This window comes from Phalacrocorax aristotelis, unplaced genomic scaffold (assembly GCF_949628215.1).
Source record: "Phalacrocorax aristotelis unplaced genomic scaffold, bGulAri2.1 scaffold_174, whole genome shotgun sequence".
Taxonomy (NCBI): domain Eukaryota; kingdom Metazoa; phylum Chordata; class Aves; order Suliformes; family Phalacrocoracidae; genus Phalacrocorax; species Phalacrocorax aristotelis.
In genome coordinates, this window is record NW_027441283.1 from 6,285 (window position 1) to 22,152 (window position 15,868).

A 15,868-nucleotide genomic window follows, 5' to 3' on the forward strand; every position below is an offset into this window, starting at 1 on the left:
GGGAACTGGGATGTACTGGGCGTCGCTGGGAGGGAGCTGGGATGTACTGGGATCCATACTGTGTGGCATGTTGGTCATTACTGGGACGCACTGGTCTATACGCGCGGGCTGATATCTGACCCCTCTGGCCCCACCCACCTTTGCGACAGGCCCCGCCCCCTGGCGAGGGCCTGGTGGGGTGGGGCCGTGCTCGTGTGCTCCCCAGCATCCCCAGTTAGCAACAGGTCCCACCCCCTGGTGACAGCCTGGGGGTGTTGCTGGTGCTGCCTGGCCCCACCCTCCATAGCAACAGGCCCTGCCCTTGGTGATGGCTCCAGGGGCATTGCCAGCGTCCCTTTGGACACACCCCCTTAGTGACAGGCCCCGCCCCCCGGCAACAGCCCGAGCCTGTGTTTGCTCCGCTCGGGGGGCTCGGTTTGGGTGTTTTCTCTCCCCCCTCCCTCCCGTGCCGGGAACTCCAGGCGGCTCTCGTACGGCTCCCGGGGCCTTCACCCCCCGGGGGGCTCGGCCCGCCCCTTTCGCGGGGCGCTGTGGGAAGGGCGGGGGCGGGGCCCGGGGGTGGAAGAGCCCCGGCTCTGGCCCTGGCCTTCTCTGGCGTCGGTGCTCCCGTGTTCCCTCGGGCGGTCGCAGCTTTGGGGCTGTCTCAGCCCCCCGGGCAGGCGTGCTCTGGCGTTTAGAGAAGCGGAGGCGTTGCCTGAGGTAAGGATTCCAGAGCTTGGCACTCTTTGGCGGCATCTGTACTAGAAAGGTCCCTTGTGGCCTGCTTTGCTTTTTTTCTCCCAGGATGCTGTTTTGGGCGCTGAGGGGGCGGTGAGACGGGTTAGTGGTATGGTGTTCTGTTTGGGGTTTGGTTTTTGCTTTGCTGTTTTTTTTCCCCTCGTGAGATCATTTTATTGTGCTGCTGCAATTCCTGTCTTTACTGAACCCGGAACCTTGGGGGTTTTCACTAGTTGTGCCGTTCACTGTTTCAGGTGTTGCCTTGGCCTCTCAACAGCCGTGGCACAACCTGCAGCGATGCTGCCTCTCCAGGCCCCCGCAGGCCCCGCTTTCTTGTCCAGCCAGGCGGGAAAGCGTGGTTGTTGCAGAAACAGCTACGCCCTGCGACTCCTCCTCAGGTTGTTGGCTCGGCCCCAACAGCGTACAGGCTGCTGAGGTCACCGCCTCCGCGCGGGACGCAGGCGGCCCGGAGAGCTTTACCCCGCGCCATTTCCGTCCCCTCTGGGCAGCAGCGGAGCTGCCGCCGCTTCAGGCGGCCGCTTTCTCGAGGGCGAGGAGCTGGGATGACAACGGGCCGCTGCAGACTCTGGTCAGGGTAAGAGGCTGTTCCCTGGGGAGCCGGCGCAGGGGGAGCGGAGGTACGCACGGGCACTTGTCGGTGCCCCTGGCCGGTAAAGGGAAGGTTAAATTGTTAGAGTGCAAATAAATACATATTATTTAGGGAGGAGTCGTGACTAAATTTAATCACACCTATTACTGAACAAACCAGGCAGTCATTATTCCTAATCTGTAGTTAAAAAAAACAAAGGCAGTCCTTTTTTATGCCATAAATAGAGTTGCGAGTCATTAATAGCTCAATCTAAATACAGCCGTTACTAAATCAACTGCAGGCATTAATGACTCCTGATCAGAAACAAAATAAGGAAATTTTCGAATCTAGAATGAAAATCGACCCGGAAAGCTAAATTGGGAGCGGGTAGTACTGAAATTGTAACAGGGCTGTTAGAAAGTTCAGAGGCAGCGACAGCTCCTGCTTCCAACCCAAGCAGTAAACGAAGCTTTAGGTTCTTAAATGAAGAGAAATAAAGGTGAGCTGTTAAACAGTGGCTGGGGTCAAGCGTAGCTATTAAGAAAATTTGCAGGTACGGGTGATTCCTGAGCAGAACTAACAATTCCAGAAGATTTAGATTTAAAAACTACAGAGCTAATGGAGTGCCACAACCGCCCGGATGTAACTGCAGCCGCTTTGGGGGAATGCCCCAGCCCCCCCAGCCACCGCTATTAATTACTGCCAAGGAGAGCGAAAGTGAAAGTAGAAGCAGTGCAGGTGAAGTGCGAGCAGTACGCTTTTTCCTAAGTCATCTCTTCGTGTCAGGAGAGGAAAGAAAATGGAAAGAAGATGTTTGCAGGGGGTCTGTGCTGGGTTACCTGCGCGTCTCTTCCGTGCGTCCTTGAGGAGACATTTAGCTCCTGTTGGGCGCTCGCAGGTGGAGACAGGGCGAGCTGGAGGCAGGATCGGTGCCGGCACTGATAAAGGGATGGGCAACGAGCGGAGAGAAGAGGGGGCAAGGGCTGAAAAAGGGTCACCGGTTCTGCAGGGAAGGCAGCGGGATGTGACTCGGCAACCGCTCTGACGAGCGCAGGGTCATTCGCTGCGATGAAGTCAGGGTCTGCGGCTGGCCCGGAGAGGCAGCAGAAATCCCAAACTCTTTGCAGGGGTACCGGCCAGATTAGGGCAACACCTGAACAGTAAAACCATTTAGGGGAAGCAGAGCTGGGCTGCACCGCGTGGCCAACCTCCCTCTTCTCCGTGAGTCCCAAAGGGGCAGCTCCAAGAATGTGCTGAGAATTCATCCCTTGCGCTAAAAATGAGACGCAAGTAGCACCCACCCGTGAATTTTATTTTCTCTCTCGCTCTGCGGCTCCTGCCTGCTTGTCTCTCCTCAGTGCTCACCTGCACCTGTGCTCGGATGGGGCAGCTGAGGGAAGGTGCTGCCATCTCCCCAGCCCCGGCGGACCGCCCCTCAGCTGTGTCCTCTGTCAGGGAGCGTCGTCATCTCTCCTGCCTCCCAGAGCGTGTCCTGTAGTGGCAGACGCGCGGGCTTTTCCCTGCACGCGCATACGGGAAGGGAAGGGAAGGGAAGGGAAGCACAGTGAGAGCTGGGCTTGTCAAAGAGTAATGGGGGTGGTGGGAAGCGTAGCTAGAACCGGAGAGCTACAGCGCAAAAGCGAAGCGGACGGGACACAAAAGTAAAATGGTGCACAGGAATGCTGAGGAGAGAACTCCCGCAGCACACAGGAAATCAGTGTCAGAATCTATTGTCTTCTGACTGCCAAATTAAAAATAATGGCACGCTTTGCAACGCTAAGCTCGCTCTAATCGTCTGAACTGTTTCTTTCCAACCCCCACCGCCCCCAGCACACCGCTCAGCCTCCTCAGCCTGAAATGCCTTGTTTTCAATCTTTTTTTTTTTTTTTATGACAGGGCAACTTCTGTTCCCGAGGTGGTGCCTACGGTACAGCTATCTCTTCGAAGACAGTTTGGTTTAGGTCAGAGAATGTTGAGCCTGGACTGAATCAGCCTCTGTTTCTATTTCTGGAAATTGTCGGTCCTGTGCATCAAGCCCGGAAAAAAGGAAATATGAACCAAAGGACGTGGGGCCTGCAGGGCTAGGAAATTATTTGAGAAGAGGTTCAGTGGGGAAATGACTCTTTGTCTGTGGGGCGTCCAGGCAAGCAACCCAGCTGCTAGAAAGCGGCGCTGTCCCCAGGATGGCCTCGGCGGTCCCGTTGGAGTCGGGGCAACAAGGACAAGGCAGGGTGAAGCATCTGGCCTGCCGTGTGGAACGTGACTGTACAAAGCACGTGTGATGCACTGCAAGTTTACTTGTTTAAACTGTGAGTTAAAGAAGGTGTGCGGTTGCTTTGTAAACAGCCGACGCTCTAAAGCTACACCCATCTAATTGCTAGCTGTATTAAATCTATCGTATTGCTGTTTCTGCATTAAAAAATAAAAAAGAAAAAAACCAACACACCTATGTAAGCACTTCTAAGTACAACGGAAAACCACTGTTTAACGCGTGGCATGTGTGGGTTGTTTTTTTGGGGTGGGAGGGTGGGGTGTATGACAAAAACCTGCGAGAGACACACGCACATACGCACATGTCATGTTTAGCGCTCACCTAAACCCAAAAAAGAAAATCCACTCTTTATTTTGCAGCATTAGCATTAGCTTCCAGCGCACAGCCTGAGCGCACACCTCTGCTCTCACCGTCTGCTCCCTCTTCAACCGTGTGTGGCTGTCATCAGCTTGCACAGGCTTTGCTCGTGCAAGTTTCTGCGACAGCTTACGAGAAGGCAGGGAAACCAACCCAGCAAGACGCGTAGTGCCTTCCTCTATGGGCTCCGTCCAGCCTTTGTTAAAATGAGCAGAAAAGAAATCTGCTGCTGCCTTTACCCTGACTGACTCTTACAGAGAGCATCTGACTTGACCCGCAGCAAAGCGATGCCCCAGGCAGCAGCACGTATTGGCGCGGACCGCGGTTTCACCCACCTGTTTTACTGCGCCGGTCCTTTCCCACGGCCGATGCCGCAGATGTGGCGCGCCCCACCCCCAAACCTCTTTACGAGGGTTCCCTGGGCTCTGCAAGTCGCCTGCTGGACCTGTTGCTGATTCAGGCACGGGCAAAGTCAGCTTCTTCGCTGGCCTCGGGCCAGGGCAGCCACGTACTCGAGGGAAACTCAGAATATCTCCAGCGAGATCTCACCGGGAGGCTGGGACCTCGTCAGTAGGGGAGAAAGCCAAGCGACTGACACTGAAAAGGAGCTCTTTGCTAGGCTGTAGATCGTAAAGTTAACAAAGAAAACAAACCTGCCTTTTTAAAAATGCCCTCTTTTGAGTCTGCCACATTTGATACGGATTTTTTAAATTGCAGGGTATATCTCCTACAGGCCTCATGCAAAGGGAAGTGAGTACCTCTGGCTCTCAGGACAAGGGGGTCCCTCAGGAGCCCAGGCGCTCACGCCAGCCGGCATCTGGCACAGCACAGGGCAGGAGCTTTGGCAGTAGTACGTGAGCTGAGAATGAGAGTTAGGCAGCACTGCGCGCTTCTCCTGTGAGCCGCCGAGGCTCGCGCGCTGTACCTTCCACAAATAAAAGGCCAGAAGAGTCAGCATTTCTGCTAGTTCCAGCCTCATCCGTACCCTCGTCGGTGTAGCTGTAAGCAAGCGTCCCGTAGCGACTGGGAGCGTGGCAGCTGGGCTTCCTGCGCTGCCTTAGGTTGTGCCCTTGGAGAGACCCTTCTCCGAGCCCCGTGAGCCCCGGGGTGGGTGGGCTGCGGTGCCGTTCAACGCTGAATAGTGTTATAAATTGAGACCACAATGGATCATAATCCAATTAGAATTTTATTAATTGTAGCAAGTAGAATATGAGCAAATACAGCGCTGGACGGCAGGGGAGTCTGCGCTCCGCCAACTGCCGTACTGAGCAGTTCAAACAGTCTCTCTTTATACATCTTTACTTCCATGTTCAATGAGATAGTGGAGGTACTTTTCGCATGCTTCAGTTGTTGTTAGGGGGTCGTTTCTTGCTTCCTGGTGATATATGGGGTTGTTTGTCTTATCTCTGTCGATAAGTTTGGACATCTGGTGGTTATCTTGCATAAACACGCCTGGGAGGTATTCTTCGCATGCTTTACATTGAACTTTAACATAAGTCTTAATAAACAATACCTTAGTTCAGTCTCTCACAATCCCCCCTTTTTCTTTTTTATCCTATTATTGTTTATTAGACACTACTTTCATTTTCGACACTGCAGACAAATCTTCTTCTACAATTCCGACATTTATCATAACACTCACAAGGTAATATCTCACAATTACAATCATAGTTCTTGTGTGGCATTATGCATTCACAACAATCGTCATCTTCATTAATAGATACACTCTTATATTTTGCTTCAGACCTTGTAGTCAAAATAAGCAATTTAGCTGGGTCAAACCGTTCTTTAATAAAATGTAAAATATAGCGTAGTATATAAGGTCCAAATATAAGTCCCAGAATCAACATAATAAACGGTCCTGCTAAAGCAGACAACAAAGTGGTTAGCCAAGGTGAAACATTAAACCAGCTTTCATACCATAACTTGCCCGCTTCACGATCTTTTTTACGTTGTTCTAACCTTTTCCGGAGTTCAGACATGGTGTCTTGGACTACTCCCGTATGGTCAGCAAACGAACAACATTCTTCATTGAGAGCTACGCATAACCCTCCTTCCTTTAAGAACAATAGGTCTAATCCTCTCCTATTTTGCAGCACCACTTCTGATAAAGATTTTACTGAAGTGGCTAAATTTTAAATAGATTGCTCTATTTTTGCTAAATCCTCATCTACAGCCATCTGCAAATTTTGCAACTCCTGACCTTTTACCAGGGAGGCTATGCCTGTACTTGCTCCAACTCCACCCGCTATCAGCAGTGTAGCTAGGGTTACTGCCGTAATTGGCTCTCGTTTTTGTCTATTCAGGTTTCCTTCAAAGTGGCGTAGCACCTCCTCAGAGGTGTGATAGATTAGGCGAGGAACAATAATCACCTGTATGCAAAACTGAGATTCATTAAACACGTTCAAGGATAGGCAAGGCGTTATTCCGATGTTTGAACAAACCCATTTAGCTCCTGATTTCGGGATAGCCCATTTGTCCTTTTTATTTTTGTGTTTCTCTATATTGGTGTTAGTGACTGTTCGGCTGCACAAAGGCTGATACTTTTCGGGCACTGTGCCTATACATTTTCCCTGACCCGTTACTAATTGAATAGTAATTCCTTGCGTATGATTCTTCTGGTCATCCCATTGACATTCTTGTGGGTTTAAACCATTAGACTATCGAATCATACCTGGTTTTCCAACTGCCTCAAAATATGGTGGTCTAATATTATAACATAACCAGCATTCTTCAGTTAAATTTGGTTTGCTTTCATTAAGGGCACGATAAGAGGCTTGCATTAGATTCCATAAGGGGTCCTTGGGTTCTGACAACTCTAGATCTCTGGATAAAGAGAATTCAGTCACAGCATCATTAGTTGTTTTCGAAGGAGAGCCTGAGGAAGGGGTTATGACAATTACGGGGGCCATCTTTTCTTCAGAGGAAGTGAGCGGATTCAGGACCAGATTTGGTCCTATTGGCAAAGGATCGTGGGGCATCGGTTTCTTCATAATTTGAAAAATACCCCCTCTATCTACACCTTGTTCATAATATCTAATTCCCCAAAATTTTCCTACAAGCCAGAAGTCCTGACTAGGATCTTTTATGGTTATATTAATGCCTGTACATCCAATATCTTTATGATTACATATACCATTATAGTAACTATCTGTGTAGCTCCAATTTCTCTTTTGACATATTTGTGGTGACCATTTGATTTCTAGATTTTGATCTCCAGATGCAGACCATTCAGAGGCCCATGTTTCGCATCCCCAGTATGCACAATAATAATGGTCTGGACGATTACAGTATGATTTACCAGGGTTCGATGCCGGGCATATATAAATTGGCTTGCAATTCTTATCCATTTCTCCATCGATTAAGTAACGCAAACTTATATTGAAACTAACTGTTCCCCCCTCCATAATTTGTGCTTGGATTGGCTTATTTGGATATTGTATGTTTATTATTGTCCAATTCATGGGTTCATGAGGGTTTCCTTTTCCATTTGTTTGGGCTATTATCGATAATAAAACTAACGATATACCAGGAAAAAGGGTGTCTGTCAATTTTTCCAATTTAAGTACACTTTTACCAGTCTTGGGGAAGTTCGACCATAGCTGCTCTTGCGCCTCATTGTTCTGGTTCTTTTCTCCACAGTTTGTTCCTCCTCTGCCTCGCCCGTCGACTCGGTTGCTTCGAGCCACGGGGTGTACCATCTTCTTGGCAGCAAGGGAAATCTTCAGGAGAACAGCTGTTTCAGGCTTTCTGCCTGTTTATATAGGCCTCCCACTTTGCAGCTTTAACTAATGAGACTAAGCAAGACACAGCTAGTACTTCCCTTCTGCACTTTGTAGCCAAAATTTCAACCACAAAGGGGATTGATTCGTTGGAATGGTAACAATAATACTAAGGGTTTATTCCTTTGGCAAAACTTTCCACCATTCATGGGATCCTCGAATAATTTCTTGTTCCGACTCTAAATTTTTTTTTTTTTTTTTTTTTTTTTTTTTTTAATTTCCACTCAGTGAGAGTTCTTTGGATTTTCCAACACTGTGTGCAAACTCCTATCGGAGGGTATCCATATTCACAGTGTGTCCACCATTTATCCTGGCATACCTTACACTTGCAACGAGCAAATGGATAACAATCGCAGTTCAAATGATTGCATCTAATTTGTGTATCTAAAAGGCTTATTAGCTTTTCCTCTATATTCAATATTGTGTTACTACATAAGTTTAGCAATTTCCTTCAACACACTTCGTACGCTTCCATATATAATAGATTAAAAAAGATAATTATAGCAAATATAAACAGCAATATACACTTTATACCAAAAGGTAATGCGGCAAAATAATCAACTAAAGTTCTTATCATTACGTTATCTTTTCAGAGTTATCTTGGTGTCACCTGGAGTACTGATTACTTTCCAGTGGGGTCTCGTCACTGGGCCTTTAATGCGACTGGCATGAGTCCATCCACGCTCAGCAGTCCGGACAGCTGTTTCTGTTGTAAGCAAAACAAGATAAGGTCCCTCCCAATTGGGTTTTAGGGTTTCTTCTTTCCACGTTTTAACTAATATCCAGTCCCCAGGTTTAAAATTGTGAATTTTTAAGTCCAATGGGGGTCGTTGCACAATTAGTCCATGTTCCCAAAGCTTGTTACGATGTTCTGCTAATTGTGAAACATATTCATTAATCACATGATCTCGAATTAAAACATTTGTTTGTGGACTTTCGATTCTATAGGGCATTCCATACACCAGTTCAAACGCTGATATCCTTACATCTGCTCGGGGCCTGGTTCTGAGAATTAATAGTGCCATGGGTAGGCACTTAACCCATGATAATTTGGTTTCTATCATTAATTTAGTCAAAATAGTTTTGATTTCTCCGTTCATCCTTTCAACTTTTCCCGAACTTTGTGGATGCCATGGCGTATGATATTCCCACTTAATACCTAAATTTCCTGTTAGATTTCTAACAATTTTTGACACAAAGTGTGTTCCTCTGTCTGAATCGATTACATCGGGTACTCCATATCGAGATATAATATGTTCAAGTAATACCTTAGTAACTTGGTTAGCAGTTGCTTTAGAGGTAGGAAAAGCCTCAACATAATGTGTTAAATGATCCACCATCACTAATAAATATTTGTAACGCCCTACCCTGGGTAGTTCAGTAAAATCCACTTGTATGTGTGAGAAAGGTCTGTATGCTGGGGAACGTCCTCCAAGAGGTTTTCGTCTCATGTTGTTTCGATTAACCTTTTGACAGGTCTCGCAGGCTGCAGTGACTGCCTTTGCTATGTTATATACGCTTATACAGGCAAACTGTTGATTGAAATGATCAACTAACGCTTGGGTTCCCCAGTGTGTTTTACTGTGTATTTTTGAAAAAATTTCGAGTGCTATGCCCTTCGGCAAGACTTCTCTCCCATCTGGCAATATGTACTTACCATCTTGTTCCTTAGCTCCCATTTGTTCTAGTTTTTCCTTTTCTGCAGACTCAAAACTCAAATTATTACTAACAGGTACTTGCTGCATAGTCAAAATCGTACTATAATTGCCTGCTACTCGTTTTGCTTCTGTATCAGCTGCATTATTTCCTCTAACTTGATAACTCGTGCTTCGCTGGTGTCCCTTTATATGTACAACTGCTATTTTATTTGGTATTTTCAATGCCCCCAGAACTCGCCGAATTAATTCTGGGTGTATCAGTTCTTTTCCCTGTGAGTTAACAAATCCTCTCTCCTCCCATATTTTCCCAAAGGTATGTACTACTCCGAACGCATAGCGTGAGTCTGTATATATAGTTCCATCCTTTCCCTTCAGTGACACTAAGGCTTTCCACAATGCGTACAGCTCACAGGCTTGAGCCGACCAGCTGGCACTCAGGGGGCCCGATTCTATTGTCCTAAATTCTCCTTTATCCAACTTAATGATGGCATACCCTGACAATCGTTTACCTTCCACTATTCGAGATGACCCATCTATAAAAATTATTTCTCCATGTTGTAATTCCTCTTCTTCTAGATCTGGTCGAATTCGTGTTTGTTGTTCAATCGTTTGAAGACAATCGTGTATTAACTCAGTACTTTCCCCTGGGTATAAAAATTCTGCAGGGTTAACCGCTCCGACAGTCCTTAGGGACAGTTTTGGAGATTCTATGAGTATTCCCTCATACTTTAGTAGTCGGCTATCTGTAAGCCATTTTTCTACTTTTTGTTGAAGCACCCCCCTTATGTTATGAGGCGCATATAGGACAACTTCCCCATTGAAGGTAATACGATTCGTTTCTTCAAGTAATAAGGCAGCAGCAACAACGATTTGTAAACAACTTGGCCAACCCCTGCTCACAGGATCCAACAGCTTTGATAAGTATGCTACTGGTTTCTTTTGTCCCGCCCATTCCTGAGTTAATACTCCGAATGCTGTTCCTTCATGTATGTTAACGAATAAATGGAATGGCCGCTTTAGATCTGGGAGGCTTAAAACCGGTGCTTGACTTAACTCCCTTTTGAGGCTGATAAACTGATCTTGATCCTGAGGGGTCCACTTGGGTATTTTGTCTTTAGACAGTTGTTCATACAAGAATTTAACTTTAAAGCTGTAATTCTCTATCCATTGTCTACAATACCCAAATAGCCCTAATGCTTGTCGAATTTGCCTCTTAGTGACAGGCATAGGTAATTCCAGAATTCCCTTAATGCGCTCCGGATCCAATATCTTCTTGCCGTTAAACAAATAATGCCCCAAATATTTCACTTTTTCCTCCACAAATTGTAACTTTTCTTGTGATACCCGTAGTCCCTGTTGTGCAAGAAAGTTTAGAAGTCGAATGGTTTCTTTTCTTACATCCTTCTTATTATTCCCTGCTATGAGTAGATCATCTACATACTGTAACAGCACATTTCCCGTTTGTACCTGGTATTCTTTTAAGATCTCTTCCAGGGCCTGTCCAAACAGGTTAGGGGACTCAGTGAACCCTTGGGGGAGCACGGTCCATCTCAATTGCTGTCTGCGGCCTGTCTCTATGTCTTCCCATTCAAAGGCAAAATAATCACGGCATTCTTCTGCCAGTGGACAGGCCCAAAAGGCATCCTTTAAATCAACCACACTATACCAGGAGTTATGGGGTCCTAGCTTGCTTAGCAGTGTGTATGGATTTGCTACTACAGGGAACCGGGTGATAGTTCTTTTGTTTATTTCCCTTAAATCATGTACGAGCCGATATTTCCCATTTGGCTTCCTTACAGGCAAAATGGGAGTGTTAAAGGGTGACATACAAGGCTCTAAGATTCCTTGTGCTAATAATCGATCAATTTCTGGTTTCAATCTTCTCCGTCCTTCTAGGGATATGGGATATTGCCTTATCCTCACAGGTATGTGGGGTTCGGAAATTTGAATTTTAATCGGTGGGATTTCCAGTTTACTTATTGTATCCGGAGAGTACCAGACATCGGGGTTAATTTGTTTTTGATCATCTACGGTCAAAGGATAGGCAGACACCGTTAGCTCTTGATTTTTTATTTTAATTTCTAATTGCAATTCAACAATTAAATCTCGTCCTAACAGATTAAATTCTGCTTCAGGGACGAGCAAGAGTTCACCCATTCCAAATTTATTTTCAGTTTCGAATACCACATTTGTGATTTTGCTTACTTTAAAGGGTTCTCCTTTTGCCCCAATTACTTGTACCTTTTCAGGGGAAACTTTACATCCCTCAGGTATTTGCCTAATAGTCGATTTCTCAGCCCCAGTGTCTACTAAAAAGGTGAACTCTTGTTTATGGGGACCTATTTTTAATTTTATCAAGGGCTCATGATGACTCCGGTCCCCTAAGATATAGAGCCCCTGACTCTCCTATTCCGTTTTTAATATTTCCTCATCCCTGATCCTTTCTCTGCAATTCGTCTTTATATGTCCCTTCTTTCTACAGTAAAAACAACATCTCTGTTCCTTCTTTACTACCACGTTCCCTTGTTTCGTTCCAGCAGATCTGTGTTCACCAGTCCGCCCTTTGCGATCCTCTCTGACTGCTGCTACCATCATTTTTACTTGTCGCTTGCTGCTCTCTTCTTCCCGCCTTACGTAGACTTTCTGAGCTTCCCTCAATAATTCATCCAACCCTCTATTCTGCCAGTCCTCTAACTTTTCAATCTTCTTTCTAATATCTTCCCATGATTTTGCCACAAACTGAGTTTTGAGGAGCGCTTGCCCTAAAGGGTTGTCTGGATTTACCCCAGAATACAGCTGAAGGGCTTTCCTCAGTCGTTCCAGCCACTCAGTAGGGCTCTCATCTTTCTTTTGTATTTCATTAAATGCTTTATTGATATTCTGGCCACGGGGTACTGCTTCTCTAATCCCTTGAATTACTATAGTTCTCAGGTCCTGCATATGAGTTCTATGCACCGGATCCTGATTATCCCAATTAGGTCTTTGAAGTGGCCATTTAATATCTGCTTGGGGTCCCTGGGCATGCTGAGCATCCCACAGTCTCATTCCTGCTCGCCTGATCATATCTCTTTCCTCGGTAGTAAATAATTGACCAAGGATAGATTGCATCTCATCCCAAGTATAAAGATTTGGTCCCAAAAATTGATCGAATCTTTCTGCCACTCCGAGTGGGTCTTCAATTAGGTTTCCCATCTCGGTTCTTTTAAAATCTCGTAGGTCAGCCGAACTTAGGGGCACAAAAATATATCCAATCACAGGTTGGGGTCCCCCCATGGGCATTTCCCTTAAAGGATACATCTGAGCTGCCCCTTTTTTACTCCTAGTTACGCGTCTAGGAGGAGGGGGAGACCCTTGTTCCGATTCTGGTGGGGGAGTGGGTGCTCTGGGGACCTCTGAAGGGGCTGCGGGAGCAGGAGGAGAAATATAGGGAGGGGGGCTTAGAAGGGTTTCGTCTAACTCTTCCTTCTTTTTCTTTTGTTCAGTTTTTACTTTATTCAGTGGATAAAGTCTAGCTCTCGGTCTTTCTAGCCACACTTCCGCATACTGACTCTCTTCTGGGTTAAGGGGTTTTTTATTGTTAACCCAGAGGTTTAATTGTTGTCTGACCCAATCCTCTTCTGACCCATAGACTGGCCAAACGTCATCTTTAGAAATCTTCTTCCCTCCCCATATCCTAGTACAATATTTTATCATTTTTTGTTTATCTTTCCCTAGGGTTCCAGGGAAATATCTCCAATTGTCTAGGATATATGCCAGAGGGGTATTCTTAGGTACAGTGGGTACCTTTCCCATGGGAGTCGAAGGCTTGCTGCCCTTCGCCCCCATCTTCTGGAATATCCACAAGCGCGCACTCACTCGTTCCCCTTGTTCCTGGCCCAGTCCCTCGCGGGAGATGGGAAACGCAGTACTTAAGGGTCCGCACTCGCCTGGTTCAATATAGCGAACCTCTCACTCGTTATATTCCAGGAAACCCAATCCCGCCCGAACGGTAAACCCGCGAACAAATTCGCCATGTACTTACGCGCCCTGCGTCTTCGTCCGGACTCCCGTGCACAGAATTTTTATGGGATTTTACCGGTTTCTCCTTTGCTCATCATTCTAGAATTTAGGTTCGTCGGTAAGGTTGAGGTAAGCTGTCGGTCGCGGGGCCGCGGATTGCCGCGGGGCGCCTCCCCGGAGGACAGAAGCTCACCGTTCCTTATCCGAGTCACGGCACCAAATTGTTATAAATTGAGACCACAATGGATCATAATCCAATTAGAATTTTATTAATTGTAGCAAGTAGAATATGAGCAAATACAGCGCTGGACGGCAGGGGAGTCTGCGCTCCGCCAACTGCCGTACTGAGCAGTTCAAACAGTCTCTCTTTATACATCTTTACTTCCATGTTCAATGAGATAGTGGAGGTACTTTTCGCATGCTTCAGTTGTTGTTAGGGGGTCGTTTCTTGCTTCCTGGTGATATATGGGGTTGTTTGTCTTATCTCTGTCGATAAGTTTGGACATCTGGTGGTTATCTTGCATAAACACGCCTGGGAGGTATTCTTCGCATGCTTTACATTGAACTTTAACATAAGTCTTAATAAACAATACCTTAGTTCAGTCTCTCACAATAGGCACGAAGGCCTGTAAACAAAATATATTTATATCGCACCCATACCCGGCAGCCAACCGCCGCTTTATTTACGTATTCTGCACCTCCTGCTGACGCTTTTAAACTTAGCCGATATTGCCGCAGTTTTCACTGACGGGGCAGGGGGCTGCCACGCTGCAGGGGGAGTGTCTGGGTGTCTCCCACGGACACAGACGTCCTCAGCTGGGTAGGGACAGGGTGAGAGCTGGAACAACTCTGCTGACATGTAAGGGCCGTCCCAGGGCAAGGCTCCTCGGTCTGGGGGCTGAAAGGCGAGCCACGCTGGGTGGTTGGTGTGGGAGTTGTGGAGCAAGTAGGGGGAAAAAAAACCAACAAGAAAAAACCATCCAAATGTTTCACAGCAGGTAGAAAGCTAGGCAGAAAGCAAACTGAATGCTGTAAAGACAAAAGCCGAAAGCCGGCTATGGACTGTACAAAAAGAGTCAGTGCCACGGAAGGAGGTTATTTCTTCAACTGACCATAGGAGGCTTTTTGTGAGAAAACACAACACCTTTCTGCTACGGCGCGGTACCGCAGCAGTAATGGGCCAGAGCGTGCGAGCGCCTTTGGCAGGATCGGTAACGGCCGGGGCACGGCCGAACGGCCAGCCCACCTTCCGCACAAGGAAAACACCATTCCCCTGGAACGCCACGCAGACCCAGGACAGGTAAGGCGGAGGCCGAGCCCAGGCGCCCCCATTGCCAAGGACCACCTTGGCCTTGCAGCGTCTCACGCTTCGGGGTGTTTTGCAGGCCGTGGCTAAGCTCAGGCCCCCTGCTCGTGGCGGCCCCCGGTCCCCCGGCGCCGGTCGGGCCCCAGCCCCCAGCGCGGTGCGGCGCAGGGCAGTGACCCAGCAGGGCGGCCCCACGGGCCTCAGCCCCCCCCCCCCCCCGCCTGGGGCCAGGCCCCGCGGCCGCCGGCCCCTTCCTCCTCTGCCCGCTCCCGTCGCAGACGGCTCGGTATGTGTCACGAGCGGCAGCCCCGTTCAGCAGCTCTCGGAGGGCGCGCGGCTGTGCCCGGCCGTGACCGGGGCCCGCAGGGGTTTCCCGCTCGCCCCGAGAAGGCGCTGGCCCCGAGCCGGCGCGTCCCGCCCCGCCCGGCCCTCGGCGCCCTCGCGAGCTGAGCGCGGCCCGGCCAGCAGGGGGCGCTGGCGCTCACCGGCTGGGCGCGGGGGCGGTCCGGCGCGGGGGCGGGGCCGGTGGGGGCCGCTCCTTCCGGCCGCCCTTTAAGGGCCGCCCCGCGGGGCTCGGGCTTCCGGTGGCGCGTGCGCGGCGCGTCGGAGCGGGGGCGGGAGCGGTGCGTGTGGCGGCCGAAGGGCCGGTGCGTGTGGCGGCCGGGTCGCGAGGCGTCCCTGTGCGGTGCCGGGGCCCCTCTGCGGCCCGGCGTGGGAAGCCCGCGGCCGGCGGAGCCTGCTCGGAGCTGGGCGGGGAGCGCCGCGGCGGTCCGGCCGCCGGCAGCCATCCCCTGCGGTGGCCGGCAGCCCCTCGGGACGCCTGGAGGCCTGGCGGTGCCCGAGCCTCGCCTGCGGCAGCCGCCTGAGAGAGCAGCGCGGCCGTGTCCGGGGGCCGGAGAGCGCTGGTGGGTGAGTTCGGGCAGCGGGGGGCGGGTGTGTGTCTCCGGGCGGGGCCGGGGGGCTCCGTGCCCCGCAGAGGAGCCCCGGTCGGGCATCGTTCGCTTCCGAACAATGCAGGTCTGTCCCTGGTTATTTTCTGTGTACAGTGTTTCGGGCCACCTGAAAGCCTTTGGCCGGGTAGGTTTGGTGCGGGGCGATGGCAGGTGTGGACCCTGAAAGATCTCGGGTGGGGGGCGTGGGAGGTATTTCTTGCCTTAAAACTCTGAGCCCACCTCGTGTGTCATGTCG

The 15,868-nt window shown here is 49.1% G+C and overlaps 1 long non-coding RNA gene across 1 annotated transcript; it reads right to left on the reverse strand.

Moving 5' to 3' along the window:
* Positions 1 to 5,102: 5,102 nt before the first annotated feature.
* Positions 5,103 to 13,981, reverse strand: LOC142051240 (uncharacterized). Its single transcript, XR_012658369.1, has 2 exons — positions 13,397 to 13,981; positions 5,103 to 8,423 (listed from the first exon to the last, which is right to left on the reverse strand). It is a non-coding gene; the product is annotated as an uncharacterized LOC142051240 (long non-coding RNA).
* Between the last annotated feature and the right edge of the window lie 1,887 nt (positions 13,982 to 15,868).